This window comes from Talpa occidentalis, unplaced genomic scaffold (genome assembly GCF_014898055.3).
Source record: "Talpa occidentalis isolate TD23 unplaced genomic scaffold, MPIMG_talOcc4v2.1 talOcc4.3, whole genome shotgun sequence".
NCBI lineage: Eukaryota > Metazoa > Chordata > Mammalia > Eulipotyphla > Talpidae > Talpa > Talpa occidentalis.
The window spans coordinates 116,356,516-116,380,678 of NW_023603184.1; the positions used below are offsets into that span (position 1 = coordinate 116,356,516).

The following is a 24,163-nucleotide window of genomic DNA, read 5'->3' on the forward strand; positions in this document are numbered from 1 at the left end:
TAACATATATTTATTCTCTCAGTCAGTCGGCGAATATTGAGTAGCTGCCTACTATATGGAGGGTACTCCCCAAAAGGCTTCAGGTAGTATTTTTCTAAGACACCCAAAGTAGGCCTTTTTCAATGCATGTCACCTTGGCATGTAAAACTAAGGATAATTGAGGCCCTGTGGGTCTCAGGAGAAATTGTCACTATCACTTAATGAATGAAGATAACCTAGATTTAGGGATAGGATAGCTCCAGAAAAAAAGAAAAATTTATCAGAGAAACCCATCTTTAGGCACATCCCTTCTCTCTCCTTGACACCTCAGGTCCTTTAGCACAGAATATAAACCCCCCTGGTTTGCTGCTTTTGCTGCCATGTAAATTCTACGTGTATGTGTTAATTAAAATATATCCTTTTCTCCTACTTCTCTGTCTGATGTTAATTTGTTTGTTTGTCTAAGCACCTTAAGGGGTGGAAATAATTCCCCCTTCACTGAGCACTGAAAGAGTTCAACAGTGCAATCTTCTTGGCCCCTTTGTTTTATTCCATTGCAGATTATTCTCACTGCCTTAAGCAGCCCAGGTGGAGGTCAGCAAAGACACACAAAGACCCACTCACTCTGAGATACTTAAGTGAAGTGTATGGCAAGAACCCCCTACAGGAAAATAGCTGTATGATCCTGGGCCTTTCTTCTTAGAACACATAGTATTGGGTTGTGCTGAATCATGTCATATGGGCATACCAGTTTCTTTGCCCTTTGTAAGGATATCCACCAATTAATCAAGTAAACAATTATTTCTCAAGAGATAATTCCCAGTCCATAATTATTAATGTGCTTACAATTTGAATACGTAATTTAATCTTCACAACAGCCCTCTGATGTCAGTATTACTATTATTATCCCCACCATATGGCTGAAGAAACTGAAGCTCAGAGAGATGGGGATAAATAAAGATCACTTAACTGAGAACAAGTTAAAGCATACATTCAGCATGTGCTATAACAAAGGACTCAGCCTCCATCGCTTGTATTTGGAAGAGACTCGAAGGCAAGCAGACAAGTAAGAAAACTTTATAGTGGAAAAAAGAGAAAGCTTCAGGCATGCCTTCTTTGTAACTGCTGGCCTGGGGAAGCTATAGGCAGACTAACTAGAAATGGGGGGTTGTATGTAATTGATGAAGGGTGGGTGTATATTTGGCTTTCTTGCTTGGTCCAAAGTTGGAGAGGGGGGCAAAAATTAGGAAGTTACCAGTTTTTCATCGTCCTGATTGCTTGTTATAGGCTGACTATTGCAAGGCTATTGTTTGGTTTCATGGACTGGCTGTTAAAAACAATGGTCTGACCGCCTGGAATTATTACTGTTGATAGTAGATTGACTTTCTGGGCTGATTGCTGCAGGTTGTGGTCAGAGCTCTGTTTTTTCTATACAGTCATGTGTTGCTAATGACAGTTCTCATTTTGAGAACTGTATTATTAGGGGACTTAATTGTCATGTGATTGTTATAAAGGATGATGATACAAACCAACATGGTATAGCCTAATCCACACGTAGGTTATAGGGTCTACCTATGGAGACCACCATGACCTACGAAGTCTGTTATTGACCAAAACATTGTTAAGTAATACATAACTGTACATAGTTTGGCAGTTACCCATTTGTATATTCAGACTCCCAGGAGTTTAAGCAGTTTGTCCACAAACAGATTATAAAATTAAGATTCAAAATCAAGATAAAATGAGAATGTGGATTGTACCACCTCAGTATGATTGTACCACCTCAGTATACTATAACTGCTGCAGGATCCCCATGGAAATGTTTGCAGAGACTATGACATTGGAGATAAAGATTGTGCTCCAGCTAATAGGCACTGCTGGTTGCTTACCCACCCAACCCCTGTCCTTCTTCCTAAGGACAAACTCTGACTATATTCAGATATTAAGTCTCTTTGCCACATAGCAGTATTGACTCAGGAGAAGGTGACTTCTCCACCTCCAGCCAGTGCGTGCTGTTGCTCTGGTCACCCCACTCTCCATGCAGAAAGAACAAAGGAGGGTGGGAGGATTCTCTCTCTGTATGGGTGGCAACAAAGGAGCACATGTGCACCCTTTGCTACCAATTGCCATCTTTGACTGTAAGGGCAACTGAACTTATGTGAATTCAACACTGTGGATAAGAGAATCAAAGGCAAGGAGAACACAGGTTCTTTTTTTTTTTTTTAAAGATTTATTTATTTATACAAGAACTGGGGTACAGGCCAGATGTGCGGGAGGGTGAGAGGATTCACCAGACGCAGAGTGGGGAACAGAACAGGCAGACTGACTGAAATACTCTGCTGAGGGAAGCAGCGGGCAAGACAGGAGAGGTCTGCTGTGCCATGTGGGACCCTCGCTTGTGGGCTGGGATCGAACCGGGGCTGCAGAGGCTGCGGACAGCTTCACAGCGCTGTGCTCAACCACCTGTGCCACCAGGGGAGGCCCCTTAAAATTTCTTGACTAATATATTTCTATTAATGGCATACACACATGTTGAATTTTTTTTTAGAATTATGTATCAGAATAACCTAGGCTATATATGAATAACAAATAAGGCCCCAATTTTTGTTGGTTTAAAATAACAAGACTTCTCCTTGCCTTCCATCTGGGTGTCCTCCTCAGGCACATGGGGGTGGGGGTGTAGTGCTCTCTCTATATCAAGAGCCCCAGCATTTTGTACAAAGGGCCATTTAGTAAAGATCTAAAATTAGACTTAGAGGCTATATTTCTCTCACAACTCAATTGTGACATTGTAGCTTGAAAGAATACATAGACATATGGGCATGACTGTATTCCAATAAAATCTTTATTTATAAAAACGGGCTGCCAACCCAGAGGCTGTCATCGGCTGATCCCCGCTCTGCATCACCATCAGCCAGACACGGGACTGCTGGAGGGTCCCTCCCCTGGGTTGCCTCCATCGTGGTGGAAGGAGGAAAAAAGATCATCGAGAATCACATACCTGCTCTTAAGTGCTTCACCTGGAAGTGGCCTGGATCTCTTTCACTCCCACTTTCTTGACCATGGAAAATCATATGGCCACATCTAAATTCAAAGGCAGAGGTGGGGAAGCAGTCCTGTGGGCCAATCGCTTTGGGCGACTATTTTTGCTGAGATTTTTGTTCCTAGTTCCCAGGAAATGAGTTATAAAGCTGTGCTATAATCTATATTCTTACAGGCACATTACTCAATTTCTGAAAAAACTGGACCTTTTTTCATCCTTTTCCTGATTTTCTTGTTCAGCCTCTAGTTCCAGCTGCCCTGTTAACTGTTGCTATTATTCATCAACTAAACTACTAAAGAGCCAAAAGGAAAGTTAAATGAAAGATGCAAATTTATTCACCTGAAATGTGGTTCTTCAGCTTTGTATCATCACCTAGGAAAGTCCCTTCTGAAGTCCATTGTCAAACATGGCACTGCAGAAATTTGATTATCTAATTCACACAATCTATTCAAACCAACCATTCTCTGGGGGCAATGTCTGACCAGGGTTACACAGCTTTATGTATGTGTGCGTACTTGTGTGTGTGTGTGTGTGTGTGTGTGATTACGCGTGTGTGTGTGTTCAGTGACAAATATCAGAATACTAGAGAACCAATTTGATCAAGCTTCTCCCTAATTTCATTGACATCTCATTACTAGCTTCCTTACTCTATTTCCTCTTCACATTTTCTCCCCTTGATATTTTCAGAAACTCAAGTTAGGTTGGAAGGAATGGGAGTTAAGGATAAATTTTTGGTTAAATTTTCCTCGCCTATGTGTCTAATGATACCTTCCTATAAATCTTTTCTTTTTCTCTCCCTCCCCTCTCTCCCTTCCTTCCATACTTCTATCCATCTAAAATCTAAACGAGTACATTTTACTTGCTAGCCCTATTCTAAGTAGATACAATAGTGATAAGAGACACAGTTTTAGCCCTCAGGATGTTGAGTACTTTTGTGAAAAGGCAATTTGACAATTGATGAGAAACCCCAAGAAGCACAGAAGTTGGGGGTTGCATAGGAGCAGTAGAGGGTTATCTATAATAGCTCCAGGAAGGTAAAGCTTTATCTGGGAGTTCCTGTTACTCTGCATGAGTAAAGGCCCTATTAAGGGATTTCATTCAATTTTTTTGTCGTTGTTCTTTAACCTTTGCCTCCATTGTTTGTGCTACAGCTATCTTTAGCTATGTTTGGAGAATGGCAAAGAGCCAGCGAGTTCTCAGTAGATTTCCCATTTGTAATAGGTTTCTCATTTATCTGTTTTTGGCTTAAAGATCAAATTGCCTTTAGGCCTACTTTTGATCCCTGCCAGGAAGAGCTGGCTCTTTCTCCACCCATCTGTGTAAAGCATTGCTCAGGTGAACATTTCATAGGATTTGAACTAAAACTTTCCAGGAAATAAAGGGAGCAGGAAAGGCATACCTTCTTTATTTTGTTGCCTCCAAGACTTTAGGCTGAGATTATACATTCTCTATCATTTTGTTATTTGATTTTGATTTTGTGTGTAAGATGTATAATACTTGGAATAAAGATCAAAGTACAATTAATGCAATATTTAAATGTAAATGTATTTTAAAAATTCTTACTTAAAATCAGCACAATGTTCAAATGAACAGAACTATATACAGAGACACCTCATTTATTTTATAACCAGGAAAATATGCTGTTCTGTATTACAGAATTTCTGGGAAACTTGCTCATTTTTTCAAATGGTACATTCTCTATTTTTGTTATAGTTTTGTTTACTCATGAATGAATAAGTTTTTTGAAACTATAGTATTTTGAATTAAAACATTTCTATATTTTCTGTCTCTTAAATCAAATATAATTTACTCTTTCCTTGGTGACTCTGAGTATAATTATTAATTTAGCTGATTCTAATTTACCTTCAAATATTAGTACCCTTCATGCCTACCTAAGAGATGCTGGACAATTTACCTCAATAGGTTGGACTATGTTATGCTTTAGAAGTATTTACATAAAAACCTATTACAGATTTGGTTGGTTGTTTTGTGTTTTGGGGTGTCTCTTTCATTTTTAAGGTTAGGAGGTGGCCCATTTTCCAGCTATTTTGTATCTGCTTCTTGTAACCAGAAAACTAGTCATTTAACACTTTTGATCTATGTCGAGCATATTTATTAGGGTTGTTAGAAAGAAAGCAATAGTTTCAAAGTAGACATGCTTATGTTAAGCTCACCAAGATAATTAACAAAACTGCATCTTCCACCTCTCCCAAGAATATAGTCTTAACTGGTCAACATAGACTTTTCTGGTCAGTATCAATAAGGTAATCTTTCCCGTTGCCCCTGAGAAGATGAGATAATGTGATTCAAGACCTTACCGCATTCCCCATGGGTAGCTTACCTAAGCCTGAAATAATTTTCTTTCCTTATCTTGTCCTTTTCTGTACATACAAATCTTTCATTTTGTACAGTTTTTAGCTTTCTTCTTGCTAGATGGAATGCTGCTCTAATCATGAACTGCTTAATAAAGCCAAATAGATTTGTTTAATTCAGTTGGATTTTTGTTATTTAACAGGATACATAAACTTGGCTGCATATAACATTTAGAACAAAATTAACAATGGCTAAAACAAGACAGGGGCTTATTTCTGTTTCATGCATAAGAATTCCAGAGATATACAGTCCAAGATAAGTATGGCACACCTTTAATTTCTTAGGGACTCAGGGCCCTTCTAGCAACCTGTATCAACATAGTTTGGGTGTTTCCTGTATCCTTTACTAGTCTGGATGACATGTAAAGCTGTTTTAGTTAGTAGACTGGAAGGCAGAAATGCTGGTTCCCACTCTTTGGGATACTTTCTGGATGTCCTACACAAAATTTCTGCTTATATTTCACTAGTCACAAGTTTGTCATACATATTATAAGAAGACTTGAAAGTACAGTTTTTATCTGTGTAGGTGACAATCCTAAGCAAACTTGTTGCTGATACTAAGTGGAAATGAAAGAAGCAATATTGGGGCCAACTAAACTAAGGTGCTATATGCCTAAAGTGAACTCTTACATAAAAAATTCTTTTGTAGAATTAAAAAAACTCTAGTTAGCCACATCACATAGATGCATTCCAAATATGGGAGTTTCCTCTCAAAGTAAATGCTGCAAGTATGTGCAAGAATTGCAATGAGCCCTGAACAATTTGGATGGGATCCTTACAATTAACTTATAGCATTTATGCCCGGACTTACTAGAAATTTTTTTTCATATTATATAATCCCAAGAGTGTAAACAATACCTTAGAGTAGCATTTACCCTTACATTTTTTTTTTCTAAATCTATTCCTTGAAATGTTTGAAGAGGGTTAAGTACACATGAAAATAGGGTGCCAATTGTGTGTTTAATACATTTGTATTTGGCAAGGATCACTGTAGACATTCCTTCTCAGCACCCTGATATTTGGTCTAAACTTAAAAGCATTTTGCATTGAACAACACATGTCTCCAGTTTAGAAAAGCGGTGCGGGCACAGATCAGGCTTAGGGTCAGAGAGCTGAGTCATTTGCCCAAAGTCATATAACTAGCAAGTGGCAACACCTGAATTCAAATCTAGGTCTGCTTGACTCCAGAGTCTGTGTGGTTCTCTTGTCACTACCCTGCTGTGTTTTGTAGATTTGTAACACAGGACTATGTAATTTAATGGGTTATTTTGTTACGGAGCAGCCCCGATATAAAACGGGTTGACTGGCTGTGGGTCCTCACCCGCGCGATTGAAAGGGACTTATTAATATTCCACTACAGGCACACACAAAAGGTTAATAAAAGGTTTATTTACAAGGGAAAGGGAACTGAGGAAAGGTACAACTCAGGGAGAAAATAGGGAAATAAAATCTTTAATGCGTCCTACACGATCCCCCGACCTGGAAACCCAAAGGCACTCTCAGAGCTGGCCGCACGCTGCGAGCTGGTGGAGAGCCAAAAAGGGAATCCCCCAAAGGCCACGTGTCTGGTTTTATACCAAACCTGGCTGCTTAACCCTACCCTCAGGTTCCAGCAACATTCCCTTTGGTGGTGATGGGATTTGGAGTTCCCAGTGTCTTTGGTTTTGGTCTGGAATGGGGGTGGAGTCCACAAAGCCTGTATAGAATTAGCTTTAGGACATCCTTTTCCCCCTAACAATTTGACTCAGTCTCAGATGCCATTATTTTGCTCGCTAAAAAACCTCATTAGCTTTCAAGGTAAGCAAAAGCAGTGGTTGACAGACTCATCATAATGACAAAGCCTCCCCAACTTTTTGCCATCATTCTCTGACTCTAGGTCTGATCTGTCAAATGAGAATATTGAGTCATTATGAAGATTAACATGCCAAGCACATAGCCCCATTATCCTCACAACAAAGGGCAGCTATTGTTTTTCTGAAGGGTTAAGTGTCAGAACCATTTGTCTGCAGACTCTTTACTCACTCACTGTACCAGATGCCTTCCAGTAGTTTTGACAACCTGAGAAATTCCTCCAGCTCTTCTGCATAGACTCACAGATCTCACAGAGACATGGAAACTTGCCATTTAAAAAAAATAAAACAATTAAGAATGGATAATCTAGGGAATATTTCTTATAAGCCCTGTGCTTGATTAACTCCTCCAAACTGTTCTTGCTTCTGTTAAACAAACTATACCCATTGCAATTTGACTACTATGAAGTTAGCTTGGGAAAGGAATTTTGAAAGCTTTCCTAACTGTATTCCAACAGCATGTTTAAAAAGAGTGTACATACATTACTTACTGTGGTAATGATAGGGGTGAAAGATGTCCTGAGCAAACTCCATATAGGCTTTGTGGACTCCACCTCCACAACACTGGGAACTACAAGTCCCATGATCACCAAAGGAAAGGTTAAGAGGACTGGAGGGCGGAGTTAAGCAACTAGGCTCTCAGTTTGGGTATTTAACTGGCCACGTGGACGGGGGTCGTTGGCTTGGCCACTCGGCGTGCTAGGTTTTTGCCAGCTCGGCGGGTCATTGGGATTCCAGATCAGCAGAACAGGTAGGACGCATTTACGAACTTATCTCCCTCTTTTTCTCCCTGAGTTATTCTTTTCCCATTTCCCCTTCCCTTGTAAATAAACCTTTTATCAACCTTTTGTGTATGTATGTCTGCTGTTTAGCATTAATAAGACCCCTCTGAGTGTGGGTGAGGACCCACAGTCTGGAAACCCCATTTTATATCGGGGTTTGCCCTGTAACAGTAACATCAAGAGCAGATATTGCTAAAGAGAATTTTAAGTGCTTGCCATGTTTTCTTGTTCATGAAAGCTTTATCTAGTGTTCTCCTGATAAACTTATGAAATTAAAAGAGAGGACGACATTAAGAATTAGAGCTGGGAAGGAATTTATGCCGTTATCCAGATTATTACTTGAGTTTCAGACGAGATAGCCTGAGGCAGATGGAGGCTTGCTTCAACCTAAGTTCTTACTAAAGTAAAAAATCATTTTATTGTCCCCCTGCCAACGCCCCCCAGGAAGAGAGAGCAGCTGGATATCACTCCTACCATTATCACCCTTCACACACTTAAACATGACAATTAAATCATCCTCTATACTATTTTTTTTTCCTGGGGAAAAAAAAAAAATGAGTATCAATATCCTCATTTGACAGACCTAGACCTAGAATCAGAGAATGATGGCAGAAATTTGGGGCGGCTTTGTCATTATGATGAGTCTGTCAACCACTGCTTTCGCTTACCTTGAAAGATAATAAGGTTTTTTAGTGAGCAAAATAATGGCATCTGAGACTGAATCAGTTCCTTACAACTTGCCTTATAGGTTCTGTTTTCCGACCCTGTCATGGTGCTTGCCTGCCTGTGCCCTGGCCCAGCACTCCTCTATTCTTCTCAGCTGTGGCTCCCAGAACTGGGCCTGGTCCATGAGAGAGAAACTGACCTGTTGACAGCAATAGGAAAACCCCTCTGTTTCCACACTTACTTATGAGCCAAGAAAGTAGTTAACAGTCATCACCGAGCACTAACCAGGCATTGTTCTAGAAGGTGTGGAAAACTCTGCTGTCCACGGGCCAGGCCTTGTGGGACAGGAGTGCAAGGAAACATGCCTGCAGGCTAGCTTGAGTCCAAGGGCCTCCTGCCCTGGAGGCGCATTGCTGTCAGGTCTTCTGATTTTTCTTAAAATGTCAAAACTGTGGACATTTTAATGTCACCATCTTCAAAGTAGTCAAACCCTCTGAGCAAACAAGTCAGCTTTGAAGGTTGGATCAGGGCCCTGGGGCTCCGGATGACTTCTAGTTAGTGGAGGATAAACAGAAGACAGGTGTGGGTAGGAGCCCCGAAGGGTTAGGAACACACACGGGTAACCATTTCGGCAAGAAACAGCACTGAACACATTTATGAGGCAAGAAAAATTACTGATCAATAATTCAAGTGATTATTACCATTTTACATAGTGCCTGCAATATTGTAACTGTTCAAGAAATATTTTTCCCATTATTTTGAATAACTAGTATTCTTTTGAACCAGATCCCTATTAATGAATATATTGACTGTTTTCAGTCTGTTACTATTATAAAAATGCTGCAGAGAATAACCTTGCCTGTGCATCATTTCATATATGCCAAAGCAAACCTCTGGAATAAATGCAAGTGGAATTGTTAGATCCAAGAATTTTTCTTCCACCCCTTTATCCTGCTATCTTCTACTTATCCATGAGGTCTCAGCTCAGGCATACTTGCATTAAGGGGCATTCCAGAACTCCCCAAGAGAAGGGGTCTTTCCTTTGTGCTCTGAGAGTAGTTTGTAATTTGCTAGATTGCAACCCCCATGAAACAGTAATTCTTTGAGGGAAGGGGTCCCTGTTAGAACCTAACTTTGAGCCTGGTACCTAGTAATGGATCATTAATAATTTGTTAAGTGAATAAATGAATGAATAATACTTTCACTGATCTAACCTGCACTTTTGTGTGACTGTAATAATATTGGCAAAGATTCATGGAAATGGGCACTCCCTTTACCCATAGGCAATGGTAGAGTTTTTATGAATGGCAACTTGACAATATTTTTAGAATACCAAAAAAATGTGTCCCAGAAATTCCACTTCTAAGAAGAATCAGACATACAGACATATATATATATAATATATATACACACATGCATATACATAGTATATTTAGTAATGTATTGTTTTCAATGGGAAGCATTGAAGAGAATCTTACAGTATACACATATACAGCAATTCTATGCAACCAGCAAAATTTATCTTTTTGCAGATATTTAATAACTTAGGAAAATAATCACACTAAATTAAAAGGTATATAAGAAAAGTTCTATGAAAGTACAGTTCCTGTTTTAAAAATGTATATGCACAAAGACTGAACATATGTGCTGATACTTTCATAGTAGTTTATCTGAATGCTATGATTGTGTGTGATTTTAATTTCTTCTTTATATTTTTTCAAATTCTCAACAATAAATATGCACTTTAAAAAGCTATTAAATTAATATTTTTAAAAGTAAGAGAGTGGGAGGGAAGAAGAAAGAAAGGACAGAGAGAAGGAAATAACGGGTTGTGGGTCAGGGCAGCTGATTTTAAGTCTCAACTTTGCCAATAAAAAGCCACTCACTTTAGGCCAGGTCATTTAATCTTTGTGTCTCAGTTTCTCACTCCTTAGATGGGAATTACATTTACCCTGTCTCACAGAATTGTGACTACAAAAGGAAAAAAAGAAAGAAAGAAAGAATAGAAAGGTGCTTTGAAAAGGTACTGTACTTTGTAACATAAAATGGCATTATTGTTACTCAAAGAACATTATTTAATCACGCTACCCTTTCTGTAATTTGAATCCTCAGATGAACACTTTTTTTTAAATCTAAAGTGATGAAATCTGATTCATTATTTCCTGTGGGAATTTCCAGGCATTTGAGAAAGAGTTCAAAAGATCCATTCAGTCAATAAAGGTATCTGTTTTATTGCAACAAAACATAATTTCTCCCACTTACCCAAATATTTCAAATTACCATCTTCCTCATTCTTCTTGGTTGAAGTACTGAAAACTGCATGCCAAAACCAAAAAAATTATATGAAAAAGGGAAACATTTTTTCAAGCTTTACATTCTGTGGAATAAAGCATCTAGTCAGTGGCTTGTGAAGAGTATAAAAAGATGCATTAAATTGCTGAGCAATAAGTCACTACCTGGACAAAGGCATTCCTCTTTTCATTGAGAGGTCTGAGTAGCCAGAGGTTACTTTACAGCCTTAGATATCCAGAATTAAATGACTTAGATGAGCATTTAATACCACTCATGGATTAATCTCAAACTATTTTTAAAGATTCTACCCAGTAGCATTATCCTCTTCACCCAAACTGGAATACACTCAATTCTTAATGCTTGCTTATGCATTTCTTTTTTTTTTTTTTTTATAAATTTTATTGTTATATTCCCCATACAATTGCAGCCCCCCCATTCTGACCCCAATCCCTCCCCTCCCGCCCCGCCCCCCTAAAAGTGTCTCTGGTTCATAGTTTTTTGTTGATTTTGATTTTCACTTTCTTATAGTTATTCATTTTCCTGGTCCCTTATTTAAGTTTTCTAGATTCCTGCTATGAGTGAGACCATCCGGTATTTTTCTTTTTCTTACTGGCTTATTTCGCTGAGCATGATCCCTTCCAGCGCCATCCATGTTGCTGCAAATTGCATGTGTTTATCTTTTTTGAATGCTGAGTAATATTCCATGGTATATATGTACCACATCTTCTTGATCCAGTCATCTATTTTTGGGCATTTGGGTTGTTTCCAAAGCTTAGCTATTGTAAACAGTGCTGCTATAAACATAGGGGTGCAGGTGTTGTTTGGAATTGATGTTTCTGTGTCCTTTGGGTAAATACCTAGGAGTGGAATTGCTGGATCATATGGAAGCTCTATGTTTAGTAGTTCAAGAAATCTCCACACAGCTCTCCACAGTGGTTGGACCAGTTTGCACTTCCACCAACAGTGCAGAAGAGTTCTTCCTTTTTCTCCACACCCTCGCCAACATTTGTTGTTGCTAGTTTTTTTAATATGTGCCATTCTCACTGGTGTAAGATGGTATCTCATGGTAGTTTTGATTTGCATTTCCCTGATGACAAGTGATGTTGAACATTTTTTCATATGCCTGTTGGCCATTTGCATTTCCTCTTCAGAGAAGTTTCTTTTTAGCTCTTCTGCCCATTTTTTAACTGGATTATTTTCTTTGCTGTTGTTGAGTCTCATCAGCTCTTTGCAGATTTTTGTGATCAGTCCTTTATCAATTGTGTTGGGTGCAAAAATGTTCTCCCAGTTGGTGGGGTTTCTCTTTGTTTTTGTTATTGTCTCTTTTGCTGTGCAAAAGCTCTTTAATTTGATGTACTCCCAGCTGTTTATCTTTGCCTTCACTATCACTGCTTTGGGTGATGTGTCTGTAAAGATGTCTTTGATGTGCAAATCACGTAGTGTTTCGCCTATATTTCCTTCTATATATTTTATGGTTTCAGGTCTTATGTCTAGTTCTTTAATCCATTTTGAGTTGATTTTTGTGTATGGTGTGAGGTAGTGGTCAAGCTTCATTCTTTTGCATGTAGCGACCCAGTTTTCCCAGCACCATTTATTGAACAAACTTTCTTTGCTCCAATGCATATTCTTTGCTCCTTTGTCAAAGATTAGTTGACCATAAATCTGTGGGTTTATTTCTGGATTTTCTATTCGACTCCATTGGTCTGTATGTCTGTTCTTGTTCCAATACCATGCAGTTTTGATGATTATGGCTTTGTAGTATAGTTTGAAGTCTGGGAGTGTGATGCCTCCATTCCCTTCTTTTTTTTTCAGGAGAGCTTTGGCTATTCGGGGTTTTTTGTGATTTCATATGAATTTCATCAATAATTGTTCTATTTCTTTGAAGAATGACATTGAAATTTTGATTGGAATAGCATTGAATCTGTATATTGCTTTTGGAAGGATGGCCATTTTAATAATGTTTATTCTTCCAATCCATGAGCAGGGGATGTCTCTCCATTTCTTTGTGTCTTCTTCTATTTCTTTTAACAGTGTTTTATAGTTTTCTTTGTATAGGTCCTTTACCTCTTTTGTTAGATTTATTCCCAAATATTTGATTTTTTTTGTTTCAATAACAAAAGGGATTGCTTATGCATTTCTTATGTATTTTTGCCTATCATATAAATGTAAAATGGACTCTCATTGGGGTATTGATTTGTATATCTCTGATCACCTGTGGTATTGACCAATTTGTTCAGATATATATAGCCTGAAGGTGTTTCTTCTTCTGACACATCTTTTAATTTATTTTACTCTTTTTTCTAATTTTGTGCATTCCTATTGATTAGTAGAAACTATAAATTCTCAATACTAATCATCTTGATACTAGTCATGTGTTTGTTGTAAATATTTTCTGTTTCACATTTCTTTTCTCATTTTTTAAATTTTTTGATGAACTAAATATATTCATTCTAGTATAATTTACCAATGTTTATAGCATTTACTTTAAAAGAAATCTTCCTCATTCCAAGGTATAAATCATATTTACAGAGGACAAGACTTGTACACTGTTACAATGATTTTTGATAATTATTTCATTTTTGGAATGTTATTATAAATGGTATTATTTAATTTCCTATTGTTGCTAATATATAGAAATGTATTTAATATTTGAATATTGACTGTTTACCTGTAACCCTTTTTAACACACTTATTAGATCTAGTATCATTTTAAAAAAGATACTTCAGGTTTTTTTTTTTACATATCATTGCCTGTGTTTTACCATCTTCTTTCCCAGCTTGTAGCCCTTCAATTTATTTTTCTTGCCTTATTTCATTGGCTATGACTTCCATACAATATTAAGTAGAGTGGACATCAGTGCCTTGTTTCCAATCTTAAGAGCAAGCATTAGTTTTCATTATTAAGTATAATGTTATGTATAGGTTTTTAATGATAGACATTATCGATTTGAGGAAATTTCTATCTATTCCTACTTTGCTAAGTATATTTACCATTGATGGATGCTGGACTTATATTTCAAATACTTTTTCTGTATCTCTTAAAATGATCTTATGGCTTATGTGTTTTAATATAACTATATAATGAATTATAATACATTTATTGAGTTTTGAATGCTCAAGCAATCTTACCTTCCTTAGTATAGACTCTGATTATGACACAAATTATTATTTTTAACATATGGTTTGATATATTTTGCTATTATTAAAAAGTAATTCTGCATTTATTTCTTTATAAATATAGTTCCTCAGTTTTTTGTTTTTTTTTTTTCAGCTTTGTCTGGTTTAGGTGTAAGATTACTGGTCTCCTAGAGTAAGTTGGAAAGTGTTTTTGCCTCTTCAATTTCTGGAAGAATTTGTGTGGAATTAGCATTATTTCATCCTTAAATCTTTGGTAAAATTCATCAGAGATGTAATCTGGATTTGGACTTGTAATTACTTGTGTATCTGTCACATTTGCCCCCAGTTGGCTATGAGTTTATTAAAGAAAGGATTCAGTCTAAATAATCCTTGGAATCTCCTAACACCTTATACCATTCCTATCCCAGATTCGTGCTCAGTAAATTATTGTTGAGAGAATGATGACAGAAAGTGGAAGGGCCTCCATGAAGTAACAGAAAATACGTATGTTCTCTGCCCTAGTGCTTGACAAAAGGCTCCTAAAACCCTAGTAAATTCTTAAGAGATGAGAACACTAGGAACATCTTTTGTTCTATTGAGGCGACTCTAGGTGGGATCCTGGCTAAGGGCTAGTCACCATAAAGACCAGGTGATAATTAGAAGCTTGGAATTTTTAGCCACGCCCTCTGTCTTTCAGAGGGCACAGAGGAGCTGGAAATGTAGCTAATAGTTGATCATACCTACATGAAGATGCCTCCATAAAATCCCAATTGGAGGGAATCAAAGAGCTTCTAGGAGGGCAAACACATCCCGACCAGGAGAGTAATACACCCCTATTCCACAGAGACAGAAACTCCTGCTCGTCACCCTACACATCTCTTCTTTTGCTGTATCCTTGATCATGCCCTTTAATAAACTGATAAATGTGTTACCTTGAGTTCTGTGAACTACTCCAACAAATTAATCAAATGTGAGCAACATGTCCTAGGAACCTGTAAATTGTAGCCAAACTGGACAGAAACTGTAGGGCATTTGAGGGCCTATTGCTTGCAATAGGCATCTGAAGTAGGATGGGAGCAGTCTGGTGAGACTGAGTCCTTACCTAGTGAGATCTGACCTTACCATTAGTTAGATAATGTCAGAATTGAGTTACATTGTAAGACATCCAGATGGTGACATGATGGTATTGGGAAAAATCTACCCCCTCAACACACACTTTGGAAATTGGCATCAAAAACTTTTTAGCCTCCCAAACCGCCCTTATCCACTGTTGTTGTTTTTGTTTTCACCTAATCCCAACTCTACTCATTCAAATCTAGCAGTAATGGTTATCACTGTTCTCCAAACATGTGATTCAAAGGCCAATGATGCTGATGTGGTGCAGCACATACCAACTTGTCCTCAACTGAGATTGCCATGGAAGGTAGTAGTGTGGTAGTATGACTTCATGTCTTTTCACCTGTTATAGTCTTCTTTCAATCTCCTACTCCTTGTCAGTCTCCTACAGTCATTGACGTGCTAGAAGTTTCTGTGAGCTTTAGGGTCCTCAGAGTTTCTATATACATAACTATCCATGGAAGGTAGGCATGTGTGTTTAAATGACAGTTTCTCAGCGTCCTTCTGCTGTAAGTTCCAGTATTGAGAACACTCCAGGCTCAGTGGTTTTTCTGCCTTTGTACCTTTTCCTCTCTTTAATGGGCTTACTTACTTGTCTTTGACCACACTCTGATTATAGAATTAGTCTTCAAATAACTGCATTCTTTGGATGTCTAAGTGAGTTTGGGGTCATATTGCAATCCAAGCAGAGAAAGATTTATTGATGAACTTTTGGCTGTCTGTTAAATTTCATCCTTAGTTATTTATGGAATAATAGCTTCTCAGTGAGATGCAATGTCCTATATACTAGAGGTACAAAATTGGGTAAGTTTTGGTCTCAAGGAACTTACCATTTAGGTGCAGATATTGATAAACAAAAAAGAATAGATAATGCATGTGTGTGATAATAGATTATGAACCTGATAGGGTACTCTGGGAATATAAAGAGAGTAATTCTGCCTGAGGAAAATAGTGTGATATCTCATTATCCCATGGAAAGTGACATCTAAACTCAGTCTTCTAAGAGCTCATCAAGTGGAGAGAAGAGGAAACAGCTTGTGCAAAGGCATAAAAAAAATGAGAGATCATAGTTTGTTTGACATGTATTTGGGAAGGGGTTGGTGAAAGGAATTTGCTGGAAAACGAGCTTGAGCCAGTCTGCACTTTTTGTGATTTACTTAGTAACATGGATTCGTTTCCATAGGTTCGTGTTTCCTAAATATTGTTCATGTTCTTACCACTTTCATATTACCATATATAATATATAATATCTGCACTTAACACTTCCCTTTAAGTCAACATTGACCCATCTCACCTAAAAAAGCTTGTTATGTAATATTTGATTACTTAAAAATAATACATGTACATATACATATATATTCTTAATCAGTATAATTAAGGTAGATACTCATGAATTTGTTACCCAATGTAAGTAAAACATTTTTAGCCAACTTAAAAACTAAAACATTTCGCTTCCATTGCTCCGTTTCTTCCTTATATCACCTCTTTGCCTTGCCTAAGAGGTTATCACTCTGCTATGTTTTGTGTTTTCTATTACCTTATATTTTTGAAGAAATATATTATCTCTTCTGTATACATCCATAAAAGGAATTTTGTTTAGTTTATTTGGCTTAGATTTTGATTTGTGGCAGTCTTGTGAAAAGATTGATGGAGGAGCAAACGTCTATGCAGGGATACCAATTAGAGGTGATTGTAATAATCTAGAAAAGAGATGAGAACCTGGGTTATGCCAGTTGCAGGAGAAATGATCAATATGAAATATTTCAAAGAGAGAGTTGCTGAAGCCAAGGGATTATTTCAGAAAACTATGTAGTAAGAATGTCTTAGAAATCTATCCTTTGTGATGTTTCTAATACTAAAATATAAAACTGTTTGTTTAGTTTATTGATATAAATAGTTTATATTTTGACCCCTGAAATGCTGGTGGTTTCCTGTAGTTTCCAGGGAAATGGGAAAGCAAACCCAGAGTCTCCTTCCTAGAAGTTTTGCTCTGTGACTATTAAAAATAAGCAAATAAAAGCCATATGCTTTCTGATCCTACTAGGCAGCTAAACCAATACTCAGATCTTGGTTTACTAACTCCAAAGAAGTCTTTCTTTCTAGGCCATAGTGTCTTGAATTTGCCTGCTGAATTCACCACACCCAGACTTTCCCCACATTTATTTTTAAACAAAAAGCTTACCATCATCTTTTTGTAATTAGTCTACACAACAATGCTATTATTTCAGGGCAACTTTGGAAAGACCCAACTATTTGGGCAATGGTTGAAAATCATAGTTAATTTAAGGTTGTCTACACTGTGGGCAATTTTAAACTTTACAATAGAATTTGAATTAGCCAGTTTTATTGAGACTAGAGCAATTAACTTGTGATGTGTGGTTGGCTAGAGACAGCCACTCAATGAAAGAGGAGTCTGGGTATTCCCCCACGTCCTCATGCTGACCTGGATTGGGCAACTTGAACAAAGCAGAATGGGTTGGAAGAAGCATTCTCGAGCCAGGAGGCTGCTCTGACTATACCAATTAGACTCGGAAACTGGTTTAAGTCACTGATCAGAAACAGCCACATAGAATGGATTTGAAAACATGAAGTGATCACTTACGAAAATAGAGATGGAATACAATAATTGTCAGTTTGATAAGTCCAACTTTAACAGTGAATGCCCTTTCTACTTACCACCCCTCTCATTTAATTGGGCAGTTTGTTTAGTTTGAGACAAGCTGGCTACTCAAAAAGTGATTGACAGCCTAGGAAAGTCAGGTACTGGGGGAAAAATGTTGGGTAAATCAGTCTTGTTCATCAGTGGAGGAGCCTGAATGACCCATGGTTCCTCATGCCTCTGCTTGGCTATGGGCCTCTTAGACTGTTCAACTCAATGAAACTGGCATTTATTTAGTGCCTACTATGTAAAATTTTTATGCTTTGTTCCCCACTGATACTGTGTGATTACTTTCCTAATGGACAGGACAACTTGAGATGCTATCAAGTAATTTATAACAAGGCTCTCCATGGAGACCCTCTTTGTTTCCCCAAAATGTAGAACAAATTGGGGAAGGAAGGGAAGGTGTGGTTCACTATGGACAGCGAATGACTCTGTTGTCATGTCCTCTCCAATAGAAATTCTGACAAACTCAAGTGAAGGAGTCCAGTGCAGAGAGAGATGTGGTGATTTGGGGGCTTGGGGAGGTAAGATGTTAAAATCTACTACTCAATGCTATATGAGGAAACTGACTTAATCCTAATGGGGCCACAACTCACTCAGGGTTTGGTAGCAACTGTGACAGGATGAAACACATGCCTTCTGCATCCCTGTTCACCCAGTCACTACTGATGCTTGACTTTATATTCTCATTCTGACATTCTCTGCTTTACTTTCATTTTTATTTTTTACCTGCAGATGATGGATGGTGGGAAGGGGAAGGAATGAGACAGGAAGCAGATAGATAAGCTGACAAAAATGACCAAAACAAATTTTAATGTTTAAATAAGAAGAACAAAAATCTATGTATGAGTTGTGATATTATTTGGCATGGAAGAATAGCACAGATGTAATTAAAATCTTTCAAGCCACTGTTTAATCCTGAAAGATCTTTTCAGACAGTCAGGCAGTATTTATCTCATAAAAGCAACCCATTTATATGACAGTTGTTGTAATCATGATGTCTGGACTCAGGATGCCAGAAATTTGGTCCTAAATTGAACCTATCAATACCCATGGCATGAAAGAATGACTTTGTATATAATATTTAATTTGCATAGTGCTTTTTTGCTTTTTCAAAATACATATACATATATTAGAACATGAAATGTGTAGCTTATTAAAATTCACTATTAATTTTTCCTATGATTATTTATTCACCATTCTATAGACTGCTGTTGAGTTAAGTTTAACTAAGAATCTTATGGTCAAAAAAGAACCTTAGGTGATTTTTTTTGATCTGAGACGCAGACTCTGAGAAGCTCTAGAGTTCATGCTTAAAATGCAAATACTCATGGAAGGATAATGTTACTGGGTAATCTCAGTAATTTTAAAAATAACCATTTACATCTTAGTATGGATTAGTTGGCAGTTATGTGAAAAGAGGGAGAAGATTTTTAAGGCAGTAAAGAAATTTACCTAGGAGGAGGGGTCACTCATGGGGAGAGAGGGTGAGTGCCAGAGACAAGTTGCATCTCTCTGATTCCAACCTTATCTCTCACCAGCCTTCCCCAGAAACCTGCATTTGGCAGATCTCTGTGACCAGCTTTTAGGGGCCCTGCATTCTTCTCACAGAGCATCTAACAGTTGGTTTATTTGCTTAATCAAGCTAGTAATTCTGCCCCAAGATTAAGTGCTTTGGGAGCAGGGAATTTTGTACCTCACCTTGCCTTTCAGCCTTTTTCATCATATGGTAGAGATCCAAGAATTATTTATAGCATGAAACTTTAAGCCATAATTTTATGCCTTGTTGTAATATTTAAGCTTCTCTTTGTGTCATTCTTTTCAAAAGGAATGACTCTAGAGCATGCTAGAAATTGATGTTTATACTTGTCTGAATCCTCTAAAGAAGAAAAGTATACAATTTCCCAGTGGGATATTAAAAATAATAGCTAGAGATTATTTACTGAATGTTTCTTGTGTGCTGCGTCCTAATACTTTACAGATTATTTGATTTCATTTTCCCCACAACCCTCTGAGGGAAATACTGCCATCATCATTTTAAAATAAAGAAACAGGGTACAGAATTTAAGTCTACTTGTTTACAATTTTGCCTTTATTATTATGAAAGATGAAAAACTACTGAATGAGAGTGACAAAAAAGCTTTCCTCTTTGTTTTTAATCAAACTTCAATTTAAACTCAGTACAAGTTAAATGCAAAAAGAAAAAAAAAGAGAAGACAAAAAGAGGAATGCATCCCTGAGAAGCCAAGCACAGTGACTAAGTGTGTCGTTGCATCACAACCTATTAACGAGTTCCTACGACCAATATGGATGTGGAGGTGTGGCAGATTAAAGAGTGGAGGATTTAGTGTTTCACCTATATTTCCTTCTATATATTTTATGATTTCAGGTCATATGTCTAGTTCTTTAATCCATTTTGAGTTGTTTTTGTGCATGGTGTGAGGTAGTAGTCAAGCTTCATTCTTTTGCATGTAGTGACCAGCTGCTGGTGGGAGTGCAAACTGGTCCAACTACTATGCAAAGCTGTGTGGAGATTCCTCAACCTACTAAAGATGGAGCTTCTATATGATCCAGCAACTCCACTCTTAGATATTTACACAAAGGACACAGAAACATCAATTTAAAAGGACACCTTCACCCCTGTGTTTATAGCAGCACAATTTACCATAGCTAAGCTATGGAAACAACCCAAATGCCCAAAAATAGATGACTGGATCAAGAAGATGTGGTACATATACACAATGGAATATTACTCAGCAGTCAAAAAAGATAAACTCATGCAATTTACAGCAACATGGATGGAGCTGGAAGGGATCATGCTCAGTGACATAAGCCAGAAAGAAAAAGAAAAATACCGATGGTCTCACTCATAGCAGGAATTTAGAAAACCTAAATAAGGGACCAGGAGAAAGACTAAATTTAATAAAGTAAAAATCAAAATCAATAAGCAACTATAAACCAGAAACACACTACCAGGGAAGAGGGGTGTGGGGAGGAGGGATTAGGGTCAAAATAAAGGGGTGGGAATTGTATGGAAACTATAACCAAGATGAAAATGCATATATTGTGCAAAAATGAAACATGTAAAAAATATATAAAATGAAATTAAAAAAAAAGCGGAGGATTTAAGATCGTCCCCAAAATTTTGTCCACCAGGTGGCGCTAGTACCTCTGACTGAGGAGTGTGGGTGGGAACACATCTTTCTGATTATGATGTCAGCATTCTTGACAAAAAGATTCAAATACTCACCTTCAGCTTGCTAGGCCCACAGCTTTGTCTTCAGAGTGAGCTGAGGAACTGACAGACGCCCACCAGTACGATGCAGCTCTGTTCCAAATCAATTTCAAATGCAGGTTTCTTGCAATCCCAGACCTACTGGTTACCAGTTGCACGACCTTGAGCAATGATCTGCGCATCAGGATCTCATCCCTGAAACAGGGATGATCATTGCACCTACCTCATTCTGCATCACCGTTGGTCACTGTGCTCTCCTCACTGAGGGCTTGAATAAACATTCTGGGAAAGAGAATTGGTTATGTGACCTTTCAGTCAACATTTTGCTTACTTCAAAGTATACCATCAAAAAGATGAACTTAAATTTTTACTTTAGATGGTACCATGACTATTTATTACATGTAAAAATATAGTATTTTGGCTATTTGTTATTTGCTGCTGCAAAGGTGAACAAGGCAGACAGATACTGTTCCCACCTTCACGAATGTTATAATCTAGCTGGGAAGATACAACTTTAACAAGCAATGACATAAAACTAATCACAAACATGCAAAGTCCCATGTCTTACCAGAATGTAAAACTGATGGATCTAATCTAATCTGGGGGTCAGGGAAGACTTCAAATCAGAAGTAGGAGGTTTTCAGGTCATTAGGCAAAAGGAAGGCAGATAAGCGTTCCATGGCTGTCAGTGGGAAGGCGCCTACTCAACTTAAGCAGTTGAGAAATGTTCAGTTGAGCTTAAGGGGAGAAAGAGTGGACAGAAAGGCTAGAAACTGGAGAGATTGGCCTTTGGGAGGAGGACGTATTAAAGGGTATTCAGTGGAGGTTACATGATGAGATGTACATGTTTTTAAAGGTCGTTATTACTGCAATGGTAAGGGTGGATAGAGCAGGTAAGACTGGATTGCGAGAGACCAGTGTGGAATCTTCTGAATTGTTTTTGCCAAATGATGATGGCAGAATGAACGTGGTTGGCAAGAAGTAAATGGCTTAAAGAGTCACTGAAATAGTGGATTTGCTGATTAAATGTATGAGAGGAAGAGTCAAGGTTTCTGGCTTAAATAAGTGATTGATGGTGTTGCCATTTTCCAAGGCTGACATCGTTAAAGAAGTAGCAGTTTGGGGGGAAAGTTCATGTGTTTACTTCAGGTTATGTTGAGTTTGAAGCACGTAAGAAATATTCAACAGGTACTTTTATATGTGGATCTCAAAAGAAAAAATATGATTGTTCAGATAGATTTAGGTGTTGTCAGTTTAAAGATATAAATTGAAGCTATACTGAGACCTAAGGAGAAAGAGAAAGGACAGCATCTGGGGAACTCCACCAGGCCCCACCTTGGTAGAGATCAGAATCAATAACCAGTCATGAAAAGAGAGGGGTGGTCATAGGTATAGAAGAAAGCCAGAGCGCCCAGTGCCTCCCAAGCCCCCAAAATGATTAAGAAATCGCTGCTATTAAAAACTACCAACAAGGGTCTCCCCTGGTGGCACAGCGGTTTGAGTGCAGCGCTGTGAAGCTGTCTGCAACCTCTGCAGCACCAGTTTGATTCCCGGCCCGGCCAGAGGCCAGAGAGATTCCCACTTGGCGCAGCAGACCTCTCCTGCCTCGCCCACTGTTCCCTCAGCAGTGCTTTCCGTCGTCTGCCTGTTGTGCTTCCTGCTTGGTCTCTGGTGAATTCTCTCACCCTCCCCTGCCTCTGGCCTGTACCCCAGTTCTGGTATAAATAAAAATAAATCTTTAAAAAAAAAACTACCAACAAGTCAGGAAAGATGAGAACTGAACTGTGTTCTTTGGATTCGAGACAAGGTAGACACGTAGGTGGTGCTGCTGACAAGGCGCTCAGAGACCTCACGGGCCCAGGGCCAGTGGTCACTGGAAGCACAAGGCAGATTGCGGTGAGCTGAAGAGTCAAGGGTGAGGAAGGGAAATGGCTATAATATAGGCTAAAAACACTTTCTGGAAATTTGTCTAGGAAAGTGTGGTAGCTGGAGGGCTTTTTTAAAATGAGAGAAATATGAGCGAGTGTAAATTGCTGATGCAACAAAGCGAGCAGAGAAGAGATGTTGAAAACAGGCATGAGAAGCTGGTTCCGAAGGCACTAACTAGGGGGTGGGGTTGAGGACCAGGTGCTTCCCCATGAGCAGCACCAGCCTGGGGCTCACTCAAGGATGGTTGTAGCTGCGGTGTTGGGGAGTTGGCAGAGTTCCTACGTAACGCTTGTTTTTGTCTCTTAAACACTAAGGGTGGCCTCTGCTGACAGGGAGGGTGACGTGGGGTCAGGGGTGTCGGCAGAAGGCAGATTTGAAGTAGTCAAAGTGCAAACTAAGCAAGAGGAAGATCCAGCTGAGGTATTTGGCCACTGACTTATCGTAAAACAAACAGGACAAGGTATGTGACTTTCTGCAGCCAAGCTCATGATCCAGCGATTACATGGGGATGCGAAGTTATTCAATTCATTCACAAACCAATTTTTTTGTGCCTCTACTCTGTGCCATGCACTGGCGTCTGCTGGGCAGATGTCACACAGGAGGACGAGGACAAGGTGACTGAGTATTAATAAGAGGGTGATTTAACTGATGGCTCACCAATCTTAGCTTTGTAGGGGAGGAAAGATTTTTCCTCTACTCTCAGGTTCTGTGGCTGGGGCTGAGAATGGAACTGACAAAAATATGATTAACAGGAGAAAAGCATAGCTTTACTTGGTGATAATATTTTCACGACAGGCTAAAAAATAATATTACTCTATATAATGTGTTTATTGACTTTGATACCTTTGTGACTTTTGCCTGTATGTCACAATGGGTGAATGACACCAAATGACACAACTGATGGCAAAGAACTGAAGAGCGTAGAGAGACGGGATCTAAATCAGGAGGTAACTCCATGGAGGCTTGATACCCAGGAGTCTTCCGTGAAGTTTCTCCTGCAGAATGAGGACTGACAGGGCTTCATGGTCCCTTTTTTAAAATAATCCAATGAGACTCTATTCTTTTCTGGTCTCTTCTGCTCAACCATTGTGGAAATTCTAGCTACCTACAATCCTGTGCA

The 24,163-nt window shown here is 38.5% G+C and overlaps 1 protein-coding gene across 2 annotated transcripts in view; it reads left to right on the forward strand.

Annotated features, from left to right (window-relative positions):
* Positions 1-7,957: 7,957 nt before the first annotated feature.
* MYO1B (myosin IB) overlaps positions 7,958-24,163 on the forward strand; it is a 196,825-nt gene continuing 180,619 nt past the window's right edge. Inside the window, exon 1 of one of the 2 annotated variants that reach the window (XM_054699949.1) lies at positions 7,958-7,995. The gene's annotated coding sequence lies outside the window, so the exon portion shown is untranslated. The remainder of the gene's footprint in view (positions 7,996-24,163) is intronic. The other variant, XM_054699950.1, reaches the window with a different exon arrangement.